The sequence below is a fragment of the Hippopotamus amphibius genome, chromosome 3 (assembly GCF_030028045.1).
Source record: "Hippopotamus amphibius kiboko isolate mHipAmp2 chromosome 3, mHipAmp2.hap2, whole genome shotgun sequence".
Lineage (NCBI taxonomy): Eukaryota > Metazoa > Chordata > Mammalia > Artiodactyla > Hippopotamidae > Hippopotamus > Hippopotamus amphibius.
Genome location: NC_080188.1, coordinates 56,934,314 through 56,949,222, shown reverse-complemented (window position 1 = coordinate 56,949,222; position 14,909 = coordinate 56,934,314). Strand labels below are relative to the sequence as shown.

The window sequence follows — 14,909 nt, the reverse complement described above, 5'->3', positions numbered from 1 at the left end:
AATTAGTAATTGCTTAGTTTTCAATGTATTTATCACTAAATCAACCCCAAGCTCTTTGCCAGTTGTCAGTGTTCTCAAAACATTTCTATATATTCTATCATTTCATCTTCCTAGGAAGTCCCCTGAGAAGGACTTGATCTAACCTGAACTGTATTTCTACACTCAGAACTAGCTGTCCTGTGATTTCCACATTACCATCCTGGGGATCTACTTCATACTCGTTAGTGTAGGTACTTCTGTTTCTTGTATGTCTAATTATCTTTCTTGCTTTATCATAGTGAAGCATATCCTCCAGTAGTTACCTGAGAAAGGGTGTATGCGAGGAAAATTTTTTGAGGTCTTATTGTCCAAAGTCTTTATTTTACTCTCAGACTTCATTGATTGGCTGTGTATGGAATTCTAGGTTACAAATATGTTTCTCTAACATTTTGAAGGCCTTGTTTATTCTTTTTAGTTGTTTGTATTGTTAGCATTCCCAAAGCCATTTTTAATCTGGATCCTTTCCTTGAGACCTGCTCTTTTTTTTCCTCTCTGGAAACTTGGTATCTCCTCCTAGATCCCAGTATTCTAACAGGAGTCATGGTGAAAGACTGTTTACGTCCACTGTACATAGTGATTTCAAACATTAGGTGTAGAGCATGGGCCATCTGGGATTGAATGCCAGTTCCATAACTTATTAGCTGTGTCATTTCAGACAAGTTATGTAACTTCTCTGTGCTTTAGTGATAGTTGTGACAAGTAAATGAGTTGATATGTAAAGCACTTAGGCCGGTGCCTGGCACAGAGCAAGCACTAAAGCTGATAGCATTAGCTACTCTTACCATTCCCCTTGGTGCTTGGCACTCCACAGGCCTTTGCAAGCTGGAAATTCATGTCCCTCAGTTCTGGGACGTTAAATTATTGCATGGATATTTCCATATTTTCATTTTCTGTATACTTTTTAGAGTACTATTATTCTTATACTATACCTTCTGTATTGGCCTAATTTTTAAAATCTTTTCTCCTGCTTTTCATCCCCTTGTCTTTTGTTCCAATTTCTGAGAGAAGCTCTGTTTTATCTTCTAAGGTTCTCATTTCTGCTATCATATTTTTTCCCTCTGAAGGCTTGCCCCTCTCCTTTTTTTTGTTTTATGAATTTATTTATTTATTTATTGGCTGTGTTGGGTCTTCATTGCTGTACATGGGCTTTCTCTAGTTGTGGCGAGGGGGGCTATTCTTCATTGTGGTGCATGAGCTCCTCATTGTGGTGGCTTCTCTTGTTGCAGAGCACTGGCTCTAGGCACACAGGCTTCAGCAGTTGCAGCACATGGCCTCAATAGTTGTGGTGCATGGGCTTAGTTGCTCTGTGGCATGTGGGATCTTCCTGGAGCAGGGATCGAACCTGTGTCCCCTGCATTGGCAGGCAGATTCTTAACCACTGCACCACCTAGGAAGTCCTGAGTGACTCTTTTTTTTTTTTTTTTTGTTTTGTGGCTCACGGGCTTAGTTGCTCCGTGGCATGTGGAATCTTCCCAGGGCAGGGCTCGAACCCGTGTCCCCTGCATTGGCAGGCAGATTCTTTACCACTGCGCCACCTAGGAAGTCCTTTAAATTTATTTATTTATTTATTGGCACATGGGCTTAGTTGCTCCGCGGCATGTGGGATCTTCCTGGAGCTGGGATCGAACCCGTGACCTCTGCATTGGCAGGCGGATTACTTAACCACTGCGCCACCTAGGAAGCCCCTGAGTGACTCTTTTAATTGTATCCATGAGCCCTTTCCCCTGCCCTCCTAACTCCATCTTTAATGAAACTACAGCCGTCAGCAAACCATTCTTCCTCAGGGTTTTCTGTGACCTGCTCTGTTAGGTCAGGTCTGCAGGTGTAGACCTGATCAAGGGTTTCCAGGCAAGAATGTGTTAGCTCTGGGACTCCAGAAGTGTCTCTTCTGGCTTGGAGGAGGATCCTCCCATGCTGAGTAACCCTGACTTCTCAAATTCGGGTTTTGGCACCAAATATGATCTTGGGTGGCCTCAGCCTGCGGTGGCTTGAAGCGGGGTTAAGCTCCTGGTCGGTGATTGAGGTTGGGTAGTGGCACTGAGAACACTGAATCCTAGCCACTAGACCAGTGGTCAGTGACAAGGCCCTGGCCCTATGGCTTTGCAGAAAAGAATTCCCACAAAGACAGAAAGTAGTGAAACAAGTTAAGTATTTATTAGGGAAAAAAAGAGCAGAATACGTGTGGATAGACACATGGGCAGGCTCAGAGAGTCATCTGAGGTGCAATTTTAGATCTGTGTGAATTCAAAGTCCAACCTTTTCCAGAAACCTATGTTGTTAAGCCACCTGCTTGGTCCAGTTTGTCCTGGCTGCCTGACCTATTGAGAAAGCTGATATCAGAGAATATGACTGGTATGGGGCAAGTAGGAATCTGAAATGAGACAGATTTCTTCATCTCATTACTGGCAGCCCTAGGCCACAGCAGGCCTTCTAGGCAGCAGGGTGATTTCCAATAAGTGTACTGTGTGCCGAGTTAAGAACACATGGTTTCTCTAGGATATTAGCTTCCAAGGGGAAGAAAGAAGGAAGAAGTTGGGCCATATGTGCTCACTGTCTCCTTCCAAACTTATCAGTTAGCTTCACTTCCCTTGAGGTGAAGTAAATAAGGGGACAGAAAGAGACCAGGAGTTGGAACCCTCTTCACATGGAGGGAAACACCCAGAATAGAAAAGTGTTCCTGGACTTCCTAGGTGGTGCAGTGGTTAAGAATCTGCCTGCCAATGCAGGGGACACGGGTTCGATCCCTGCCCCAGGAAGATCCCACATGCTGCAGAGCAATAAGCCCATGTGCCACAATCATTGAGCCTGTGCTCTAGAGCCCGTGAGCCACAACTATTGAGCCCATGCACCGCAACTACTGAAGCCCTCATGCACCTAGAGCCTGTGCTCCGCAACAAGAGAAGCCACTGCAATGAGGAGCCTGTGCACCACAATGAAGAGTAGCCCCCGCTTACCACAACTAGAGAAAGCCCGTGTGCAGCAACAAAGACCCAACGCAGCCAATAAATAAATAAAATAAATAAATAAATATTAAAAAAAAAAAAAAGTGTTCCTTTTCAGCACCTTTATGCATGATAACATACAAGACAGATATGATCTTCTTGAGATAGAATAGGAAAAAAGATGGTCTGAGCCAAGATGAAGTTTAGGAGGTAAGATTGAAGGACATTTCTTTCCCTCATTTGGCTCACTCTAGACCCCGTGACTTTTGTTCTGTATACATTTGGACAGTTGCCAGGTGGTCTTCTGTATGAAAAACATGTTGAGGCCATTCCTAAATCCTTGGTGACTTTTAAGAGAGCCACTTCCAAGAGATCTGGCAAGAGTCACATCGTTTTAGATCTCATATGACCCTGGTAGATAATAAATCCTGAGAGAGCCTCACATTCCATCAGTAAGTAGTGGGAACCAACATTCACCAAGTATTTTCTGTGTGCTAGGGCCTGCAAGGTGCTAGTGCTTCTGAACAGTTTACCTGTCATGGCACATGTAGGAAATTGTAATATTTTATACTGGAGTAAAAGATGAGTGAAGATGCTCAAGGCCAGAGGTGACCAGCCCGGGGGACTTTTAGGCAACCCAAAGGCTGAGGGATCACTTCCTTCCATGCCCATCATTTAGTCACAGTGTAGCATTGCACCCAATGGTTGGGAAGCCCTGCACTACATATCTGGGATCCCTTATCCCATTAATCTTCTCATTTATAGACAAGGAAATTAAGACCCAGGGGTTAAGTAACTTGCCCTGGGTTGCACAGCCAGAACTTGGTGTTATACCAAGCTTTTTCTTAAATGAAAACCCACATTTTTTATACCACATGATGCTTTCTTCTAAGGGTTTACTGAATATTTTGGTCCAGCCCTGCATATCACTCACTGGATAATTTCTGATTGGCAGTTCATTCATTTGTTGTTCATTTCAACAAGTGTTTATTTGATTCTGATAATCTGGCAGCAGTGCTTGATGCCAGGATTTAAAGATGAACAAGACCCAGTCTTGTCCATTTTTAAAATGATAAACCTTTAGCTTGTTTCCAGTTTTCATTATTGTAGATAATGCTTCAGTGAGCATACTTAAACATGTCTCTATACGCACATTGTGTGGGAATTTCAATCTAGACTCTGTGCCTAGAAATGGAATTTCTGCGTCATAGGGTACATATTTTAGTTCTACAAAATAATGCCAAATCGCTCTCCATCTGGCCATTATATGCTTCTTATAGTGGTTTGTGAGTATATTGGGCATTTACCTTTTTGTTTGTTCATTTTTGGGCTGCCACAGAATCATTTCTGTGGTTTTGTGAGCTGAAAAGTCAGATTCTTGCTCTGCCTGATCCCAAGAGTCTGGACATAAGCATGTGGCCAAAATATGCCAACTGGATGCTTCCTCCTGGGACATTGAATCTGGAGTGAGAGAGACACAGAAGCCAAGCTGGTTTGGCATTGATTTTAGTGATGGTGTCATGGCATCCAGTGTCCAGAGGCAGAGGTGGAAGTAACATGAACAATGGTGTCAGGTGCATCTTAACAGACCCTTCCCATGATAAGATTTTAGCTGTGATTCTGGGTTTCCTGAAGTCCCTGGACCTACCTGTTTTCTGAACCTTATTCTCTAGCCTTTTTTTTTTTTTTAATGCATTTATTTATTTATTCATTCATTCATTTATTTATTTATTTATTTATTTATTTATTTATTTATTTACTGTGTTGGGTCTCTGTTGCTGTGTGTGGGCTTTCTCTAGTTGTGGTGAGCAGGGGCTACTCTTCACTGAGGTGCTCAGGCTTCTCATTGCAGTGGCTTCTCTTGTTGTGGAGAAAACTCTAGGCGTGCGGGCTTCAGTAGTTGCGGAACGCAGGCTCAGTAGGTGTGGCTCACGGGCTTAGTTGCTCTGAAGCATGTGGGATCTTCCTGGACTGGGGCTCAAACCCATGTCCCCTGCATTGGCAGGTAGATTCTTAACTACTGCGCCACCAGGGAAGTCCTAGCCTTCTTATCATACAGTTAATACTGTGAGCTCTCCAGTAGCCTTCCAACAAATTCCAGTTCTCTGGCTAGAATTGAGTGTAGCGCACTGTTTTCATGCTGTTAATTACAATACATTGGAGGGCTATGAGATCAATTTAGTGGGTGTGACCAATATTTAAAAAAATGAAATAGCATAGAATAGAATAGAAATACTAGTATTCATTGACTGTGGTAAGGGTAGGGATTGTTTCATGAAACATACACACGTGTGAACATGTACAGATACACACGTGTGCTAAGTTGCTAAGTAAAATGCTTTTCTTATTTTAGGTTATCATTCAGAGATTTGAAAAGCAGTGATATAGTGTTTACAATCATGGGCTCTGGAATTAGCTGCTTGTGTTCCAGTCCCACTTGCCAGCCATATGGTATTGGGCAAGTTAATTTAGCTCTGTACCTTGCTTTCCTCATTTGTAACATGGTAATATGTAGAGACTGCTAGTTTTCTACCAAAATTATTTCCCCTTCTTTCAAAGCTATGGTATTTTTTTAAGTCAGTTCAAGCTGCTATAACAGAATATCAAAGACTAAGGGGCTTAAACAACAAACGTTTATTTCTCACAGTTCTGGAGACTAGAAGTCCAAGATCAGGGTGCCAGCATTGTCTGATTCTTAGTGAGTGCCCAATTCCTGATTTACAGATGGTCACCTTTTGCTCTGTCCTCACATGACAGAGAAAGAAATCATCTCTCCTGTGTCTCATAAGGGCACTAATCCTATTCATGAAGGCTCTACCATCATGACCTAAATACCTCCCAAAGGCCTACATCCAAATACTATTGCAGTGGGGATTCAGGCCTCAAAATGAATTTTGGGGGCACAGACATTCAGTTCATAGTTGTGTTGTAGCTGAGCACATGACTGTGCAGTAGGCTGTATTTGCTGGTTGACTTATAATTAAGTATAGGGATGCAGCTAAGTTCTTGCCAATGGAATGTGTGACAGTAACGTGTACCACTTCCAAATCTGAACCTTGAAAGGCATTGTGTATACTTCCTCCATTACCTTTTCCCTTTCTTGGTGGGTTGAACCCTGATGTGGTAGTCATCCAGTTTTGGCTGTTTAGACAATGATAATGTAGACCAAATAGACAACAAAACGAAAGGGGCTTGGGTCCTTAAATGACTGTAGAATTCCACCAACCTGTGCTCACATCAAGACCATTGAATATGAGAGAAATGTCTTTGTTTTCTAAGCCATTGCATTTTGGGATATCTTTGTTATATAAATCTCGTCTTTACCCTGACTAGTACACTATTTCATGGAGCTGTTGAGGATTATTTGAGTAATTTCTCATGTATAATAAGTACTAAATAAGGTATACCTATTATTAATTTTTTGAAATCAAGAACCCTGACTAGTAAAATGAGGGGTGAGTTTAGCTCAGTGGTTCCCTATGAGGGGTGATTTTTTTTTCCTCCTCCCTCCCCCCCTTAGGGGACATTTGGCAGTGCCTCCAGATATTTTTGGTTATCTTAACCGTAGAGTATCATAAAGGCATCTAGTGGGTACGTAGAGTTCAGCGATGCTGCTAAATATTCTACAATACACAGGACATCCCCCTTACAACATAGAGTCCCAAATGTCAATAGTTCCAAGGCTGAAACCTTGATTTAGCTGATTGGTTTAAGCTACTTGGGATACACTGCTGAAACAGAAGCTTGGGTCAAACTGTATGGCTGAGAATCACGAGGTGGGGTTTTTCCCCCAAAGAAAGGCCACGCTATTTTACCATGGCAGGAGGAGAATGAATGCTGGGCAGCAGTGAGTAGATGTCTCCAGTACCTTTCTGACTACTCACATTCATTCACATCCTTCTTTCCATGTATAAAGCCACTCACTTATTCCTCAAAATCATATCCAGCTACTGCATCAGCTCCAAGTCCAGGATTTCAGGGTGATACACAGTCCTTGTCTTTAGTCTGGATGAGAGAACAGGATAGTTGCATACAAGACCATTTTTATTCTTGAATATAGATTGTCTTGAGTCACAAAGCTGTCATTCCTTCCTTGATATTTGGGGGCAGATAGCAGAGGAGTTGCTGAATCTCTCCAGTCTTCACTGAGCCACCAATCCACCATTATGGAGGCCAAGGTGAAATCCAATTACAATTTTCTTTTGCTTCATTTGGAAGTTAAAGAGGTAGAAACCAAGACAATAGAGGCATTGACAGGGAGGCTTAGAGATGTTTTCATTGTCCCTCAGAACAGATATAACCTATGAAAAGAACCTAGTGACCTTGGCTTACTTTATTTATAATTATGGGCATAACCTATTGATCTTAATTGATCCCTAGAGAAGGAAGAAGTTGCCAGTGTACCAGGCATCTCAGTTTATTTTGGAATTTTCTGCTAATAGGCTGCTACCCTCCATTCATGTGCTCCTTTTAGTTTCAGTCCCGCTCTTTCTCTTCAAATCATCGACCTCAACTCTAAAGACTGTTTTTCACTTTGATGCTTTCACAGTATTGGAATGTAGCTGTAACCCCCCTCATGCACTGCAGTTGTAGGTGCCATTTTCCCTACATCAAATCAATTTCCTCCAAGTGCCGAAAAACAAACTCTCTCTCTCGTTGTTTTAGAGGTTGCTCACCAAATGCATATTTCATGTTGGAACTTCGTTTCTTGCTCTCTGCACCTATGTAGAGCAGCTAAGAAAAGAATAACCTGAATTGAATATGACCAAACATTTCCTGGGCTTCATTACGTGCGCACCTCCTTCCCCGGGAGCTCTGTTGCATCAAACCTTGGGCGTTCCCGTGAGAGTGACTGTCAGAACTTGAGCACTGCAGTTTAACCATATCAAGATTACTTTGCATGCATAGTGGAAGTAGCTAACTTTATTTCCTTCAAGAGAAGAGGAGGGTTGTTTCATCGTAATGGTGGTCTCCTTTCATCATGAAATTGCATGACTCTTTAGTATTTGAAAGAAATTACTAAATTTTTACTATCAAAAGTCTTTGAAAAGCAAATCAGAAAATTGGAGGCAGGAGCAAAGAAGAATTTCTTTATTATTTTTGATACTGACATTGTTGTCTTTCTGAGTTAGATGTAACAGATGTTAATAATGGTAGCTAATAATAACACAATAGCTGATATTTATTGGGCACTTAAATGTCCCAGGCATAGTAGCTAGAAATGGTCAGATCAAAAACCTAGAAATTTGTACCAGATGCTTGAGATTGATCCCTGGTTTTCCTATGAAGTTCTTGAGCTCAGCAGCACTCTTTATTTTGATTAATTTTGGCTGCTGTACTAGGTACGTGACCTCCTGGACTAGCAATTGAGGGTAGAGAAAAAATAGCCATAGCTTTAGGGTTTAACCTCTGTTGAAAGTCTATAAGGAAGGGATAAATGGCCACTTTCATCATGACTAAAATGTCTGCCTTCCCTGGTGCCACCCGTGTTTGATTGATTATTGAGGTCAAGGATCTACTTTGTTTATGTAATTTTTTAGGGAGGCTACTATAAAGTAGCTTATAACCTACAGTGAGTGCTGGGAAATACCCTTTGTGCTTAAGATCATGAATGTTTGAGTCAGGTAATTACTTAAAAATAAAAGAGTTATTCAGACATGTAAATTACCATATTACCTTTTCAGCATGGATATTACTCTTTCATAATGTCAGTTAACACGTGTTTACTGTGCACCATATTCAGCACCTGATAAGGCACATGAGTTAAGGGTTTATGAAGGTGAATAATAGTGACCAGGATATAATATTTAGTTTGAGTAGCAAGAATAATATTTTATACAAGGGAAAGTCATGAACTTTTATTATTTTATTTATTTTTCATATACAGTTTGGACCCTGGAGTCGATTCCCATCATCTTGCCTTGTCATTTACTAGCTTGGCCCGTGGCAGGTTGTTTAACCTCTATAAGCCTCTCAGCATTCACAGGTAAATGAGGGTAATGATGGTACCTGCACGACAGGGTTGTTGGAAGGATTAAATATGTATAGGGGAGAAAAAAATCTTTTTCTCTCGCCGTATTGGGTTCTTCAGCTGGGACCTTGTAAATTAGACTAAAGACAGATTAAAAAGAGAAAAACAAGTGTATTAACATATGTGTCGCACATGCACGTGGGAGCACTCAGAAAAGAGTGACTCAAAGAGGTGGTTAGAACGTCACCTTGTATATCATCTTAAAAGAACAATACAGTTTTACAGATGTGACAAGACAAAGGAAAATGACTGAGTTTCTAGGGGCGAGAAGGCAAATATATGGGGAAACCAATGGTAGCTGAGTTTTGTTAGGTAGGCTCCTCTGGGCTGGTAAGGGTCTAGAGTTGTCTTCAGTGATTAACGGCCGTCCCTCCTGGTAGAGAGGGGAGAGGAGACGCTTTTCCAATTTTATGTCCTGCTTTTAGGCAAATGGGGGCGGGTAAGGAACTCTTCTCGTATCTGCTTCTTCTTAATTGCCTTCTGCTCAAAATAATCCTTATGCCAAAGTGGCATATTTTGGGGTGGCAGATTCTGTTACCCTTCGTAGGTAAGGGACCTATCACAGGGCCTGGCATTTTTAGGAAGAACTCAATAAATGGTAGTTGTTAGTGTCATTATCATAGAAAACCAGAATCAGTCATTTGCTTTCATGGCTGACAAACCCCATTGATCACACTTGTTATAATTTGTGGATGTTCTTCTCATAAGTCTAGGATTTAGACAACATGAGAATTTATGGCTGTAATCTTAACTATCTGATCTGATGAGCTGAGGCCCGAAACGTTCTTGGGAAGAGGACCATGAGTACTGTTATAAATAGCAAGACGCCAGTGCAAGGTAAACAGGTCTTTCCAGTTGGTTTTGTTGATGAGCTGCTTCATTTTCCCTCCTGGTTATTTTATCCTGAAGGTGGAGCAGGTGCTGTTTAGGGCTAACACTTTTGCGAGCTCATTACCACCCTTCTCTAGGTCCTACTCGGCCCGTCAGTCCTTCCCACACTCATGCATTCCATTTTCTGCAGGTATCTCTTACCAGGAAGCTTTGGTATTTGTTAGGCTTTCTTATAAAAACCTATGAACAAAGACAATGGTTGAGTCATCTCAACAGCCTGGTTCCTCATGGAGTCGTCAGGTTGTTACCAACTTCTAGGGAGCTGCTTGAAATAACCACAACTTACTCTATCTTTACTCCTTTTTCTTCAGTTCTCCTTTCCTTGATTATAAAAATAGTAATTTATAGCCATTTTAAAGATGTCAGATAGTACAAAAAATATAAAGAAGACAAAAAAAATCATCCGTAGTCCTACATATAGAAGCAATCACTATGAAGAGTTTAGAGCCTTTAGATTTGGTGTCTGTGTGCTATTTTAACATGGCTGGGAGCATTCTCTCTATGCCATTTGATCTTGATTTCTTTTGCTTAACCTTCTAACGTAACCATTTCTCACTGTTAAAATGTTTACATTTCAAAGAACTCCATCATATCTCATGGTACTGTAATTTACTTAAACATAGACTCAATTTGGGCATTTAAGTTGTTCCCAGTTTTCTGCTTTTATAAATAATAATGCTATTATAAATAAGAATGTATTTATAAATAACAGTGCTGTTATAAACAGGAGCATTTATAATAATAATAAATTTTTGCAAGTATTGCAGCTTACTTATTATGATAGTTTCTTAGACTTGTAGTGACAAGGCTATGAATGCATATTGGCAGACTCTTTCCAGAAAGGTTGTGTGAATTGTCACTTCTACCTGCAGCATATGAGATTGACTCTTTCACTCAATTCTTATTTACTAATAAGGGATATTCACCTTAAAATTGTGCTGTTCCTATTTATAGGAAATAAGGATGTGTTATCTTAATGTACTTAAAAAACTATTAGTGATGTTGATTACTATGCTTGTTAACTGTTTTGTGAATTTTCTGTTCAAGTATTGGGTTCTTTTTTCCTGTGAGGTGATAGTATTTTTTTTTCATTGTTTTGCACAACTTTATTGAAGAAAAATAAATCGGTTACTAAAGAGGTATTAGTTGATCTCTCATCCACTGACAACTCGCATCATTTATTCAGAGCTATGTTAAATAGTATATTATTGGAAGATAGATCAACTAATAGCTTCAAGCCTCCTAACAATCTAAATGAAAATTATAAGATGTTTGAGGCCCCATTTTGGAATACAAAGGGTGTTTGACTTCCAGTTTCCATTCTCTGTAGGACAAGCACAGGTCATTCCTTTATTGACATGCATAAAATACATCACACTTTCTGTTCTGTAATGCTACCAATTCAATACCAGTTTTCCAGCCACATCAGTTATGAGCATAAAGTATATCATGTAACTTCAACTCTTTAAAAGGGGAAGGCTTAAACAAGAATGGATGCTGCTAGAATAATGCCGCTTCCTTTGATGTGACAACTCAGCACCCATCTCCGCCCCCCCCCCCCCAGGTGATTCTTCAGCATGTGAGAGCTGTGAGGAATGGTTTTAGACTCATAACAGGTTAAGAGTGAAGACTTTGGCCATGTAATACACATGCCCCATTTAAAAAAAAAATTCTGAATCTTGGCCACTGTTCTCTTGTAACTACTTTACAGTTTCTAAAAGCAGTTCTGGTCCAAAGCTGGAAGAACTCAAGTCTTCTCAGATGATCATGTGAATGAATGGAGGGAGGGAAACAAAAAATAAAATTTAAAAAGACAAGGTCTGATAGGGGAGCAGCCGGATAAGAAAATCAAAAAAGGAATAGTAATTTAAAGTTTATTCCATGGACTTCCCTGGTGGCACAGTGGTTAAGAATCTGCCTGCCAATGCAGGGGACACGGGTTCGATCCCTGGTCTGGGAAGATCCCACATGCTGCAGAGCAACTAAGCCCGTGCACCACAACTACTGAGCCTGTGCTCTAGAGCCCGTGAGCTACAACTACTGAAGCCCGCAAGCCTAGAGCCGGTGCTCCACAATAAGAGAAGCCACCGCCCTGAGAAGCCTGTGCACTGCAACGAAGAGTAGCCCCCGCTTGCCGCAACTAGAGAAAGCCCGCACTCAGTAATGAAGACCCAACACAGCCAATAAATAAATTAAAAAAAAGTTTATTTCACCTATAATGTGGATTATTCTGACCTGAAGGCAGCATCACATGGCATACTTCTGAGTCCTTTCCTGAGATATTCTGTTGTACTTATCTCTGTCTTATAGATCCGTGCAATCTCTGGCACTAGGGGGTCATCTGGGTTTGGATCACACAGCAGTGAACAAATGGATAAAAGAACTTTAGAAACAGTTAAGCAGGTGACCACCGTGATCTTAGAATATTGAGACAAATGCAGCCATTCCTGTTGATATTTGGATGATAAATTCTTATGGTAAATGCAAGCGTAGGTGGTTTGAAGGGGTAGTCTGTAGGAAAATGAATTGTCAAAAAGAAGATACTGCTTGATATGGGCTATCATTAGGTCCCATAATTGTGACTTGCCAATGAAACATATCATCCTCAACTGGACCTGCAGAACATTGTGCTGGAGGGTCATGGGCCAAATCACTAAGTTCCTTATTAATTCGTTTCAGTGCCATAGTCTGTGCTTTCCGTCTGGCTCCTCATTATCTCTATGTGTGCTCCAAGGCCCAGCCCAAGCTCTTGATTATCTGGGCTGCTGGGAAGGTTGTCTCTTCATCTCACACAGGCTCAACCAGACACAGGTGCAGAAGGGCTGGGGCCTCCCTCAAGCTGTGGCCTCGGCCTCTTCCCCGCCCACCCGACAGCTGGTGCATCCCTGGTCCTACGGTGCTCACGCACATGACACGAGGTGATAGTATTTTTATTTTTAAGGTTTGGTTTTTTTGTTTTTGTTTTGGCTGCATCCAGTGGCTTGTAGGATCTTAGTTCCCGAACCAGGGATTGAACCCGGGCCCTTGACAGTGAGAGTACAGAATCTGAACCACTGGACTGCCAGGGACTTCTCGAGGTTTGATCTTTTTAAAACATAGAATTAGGCTTTTTATCATGTGTCATGCAACAGTCTATTTCCTTACCAACAATTTATTTTAATTATGGATTAAACAAATAATTTGGATTAAATAAATAATTTTCTTTTGTTTTGGATCTAGCTCTCATGAGTTTACCTAAACTCTTTTGGAGCCTGTAGTCTGTCTGTCTTCCTGTCTGTCTGTCCTTTCTTCCTTCCTTCCTTCCTTTCTTTCTTCCTTTTTTTCTTTAGTGGTGCCGCACCGCGGCTTCTGGGAATCTCAATTCCCCAACCAGGGATTGAACCAGGGCCTGGAATCCTAGCCACTAGGCTACCAGGGAACTCCCTATAGGATTTTATTTTATTTTTTTAAAAATAAATGTATTTATTTATTTATTTTTGGTTGCATTGGGTCTTCATTGCTGCGAGCGGGCTTTCTCTAGTTGTGGCGAGTTGGGGCTACTCTTCATTGTGGTGCGTAGACTTCTCATTGCAGTGGCTTCTCTTATTGTGGAGCACAGGCTCTAGGCACGCAGGCTTCAGTAGTTGTGGCACTCGGGCTCAGTAGTTTTGGCTTATGGGCTGTAGAGAGCAGGCTCAGTAGTTGAGGTGCACGGGCTTAGTTGTTCTGTGGCATGTGGGATGTTCCTGGACCAGGGCTCAGACCCATGTCTGCTACATTGGCAGGCAGATTCTTAACCACTGCACCACCAGGGCAGTCCCCTTATAGGATTTTAAAAAGCTTTTATTTTATTTTTTGGCTGCACTGCACGTGGCATGTGGGTTCTTAGTTCCCCAACCAGGGATGAAACCCACACCCCCTGCAGTGGAAGCATGGAGGCTTAACCACTGGGCCACCAGGGAAGTCCCCAAAATTGATTTTATTAAAATATAGTTGATTTAAATGTTGTGTTGGTTTCTGGTGTACAGCAAAGTGATTCAGTTATATGTATATAACAGAATGTATATATATATATATTTTTTTTTTTAATTTGAAGTAATTTTATTTTATTTTATTTTTTTAGGCTCTTTATTGGAATATAATTGCTTTACATTCTTGTACCAGTGTTTGAGGTACACCAAAGTCAGTCAGCTGTATTTATACATATATTCCCATATTCACTCCCTCCCGTGACTCCCCCCAACCCTCCCCATCCCAGCCCTCTAAGGCATCATCCATCATCGAGTTGATCTCCCTTTGGTATACAGCAACTTCCCACTAGCTATCTATTTTACAGTTGGTAGTATATGTATGTCTATGCTACTCTCTCACTTCGTCTCAGCTTCAGCTTCGCCCCCCACCCCCCCACCCTCGTGTCCTCCAGTCCATTCTCTGCATCTGCATCCTTATTCTTGTCTTGTCACTGGGTTCATCAGTACCATTTTTTTTTTTTTTTTTTTAGATTCTGTATATATGAGTTAGCATACAATATTTGTTTTTCTTTTTCTGGCTTACTTCACTCTGTATGACAGACTCTGGGTCTATCCACCTCATTACATATAGCTCAATTTCATTCCTTTTTATAGCTGAATAATATTCCATTGTATATAAATGCCACATCTTCTTTATCCGTTCATTTGTTGATGGGCATTGAGGTTGCTTCCATGTCCTGGCTATTGTAAATAGTGCTGCAATGAACATTATGGTACATGTTTCTTTTTGGATTATGGTTTTCTCTGGGTATATGCCCAGGAGTGGGATTACTGGATCATATGGTAGTTCTATTTTTAGTTTTTTAAGGAACCTCCAAACTGTTTTTCATAGTGGCTGTACCAACTTACATTCCCACCAACAGTGCAGGAGAGTTCCCTTTCCTCCACACCCTCTCCAACATTTGTTGTTTCTAGATGTTTTGATGATGGCCATTCTGATTGGTGTGAGGTGATACCTCATTGTGACTTTAACTTGCATTTCTCTGATGATTAGTG

At 41.1% G+C, this 14,909-nt stretch overlaps 1 pseudogene; it reads right to left on the bottom strand.

Annotated features, from left to right (window-relative positions):
* Nucleotides 1-12,150: 12,150 nt before the first annotated feature.
* Nucleotides 12,151-12,588, bottom strand: LOC130849552 (ubiquitin-conjugating enzyme E2 D3-like; annotated as a pseudogene).
* Between the last annotated feature and the right edge of the window lie 2,321 nt (nucleotides 12,589-14,909).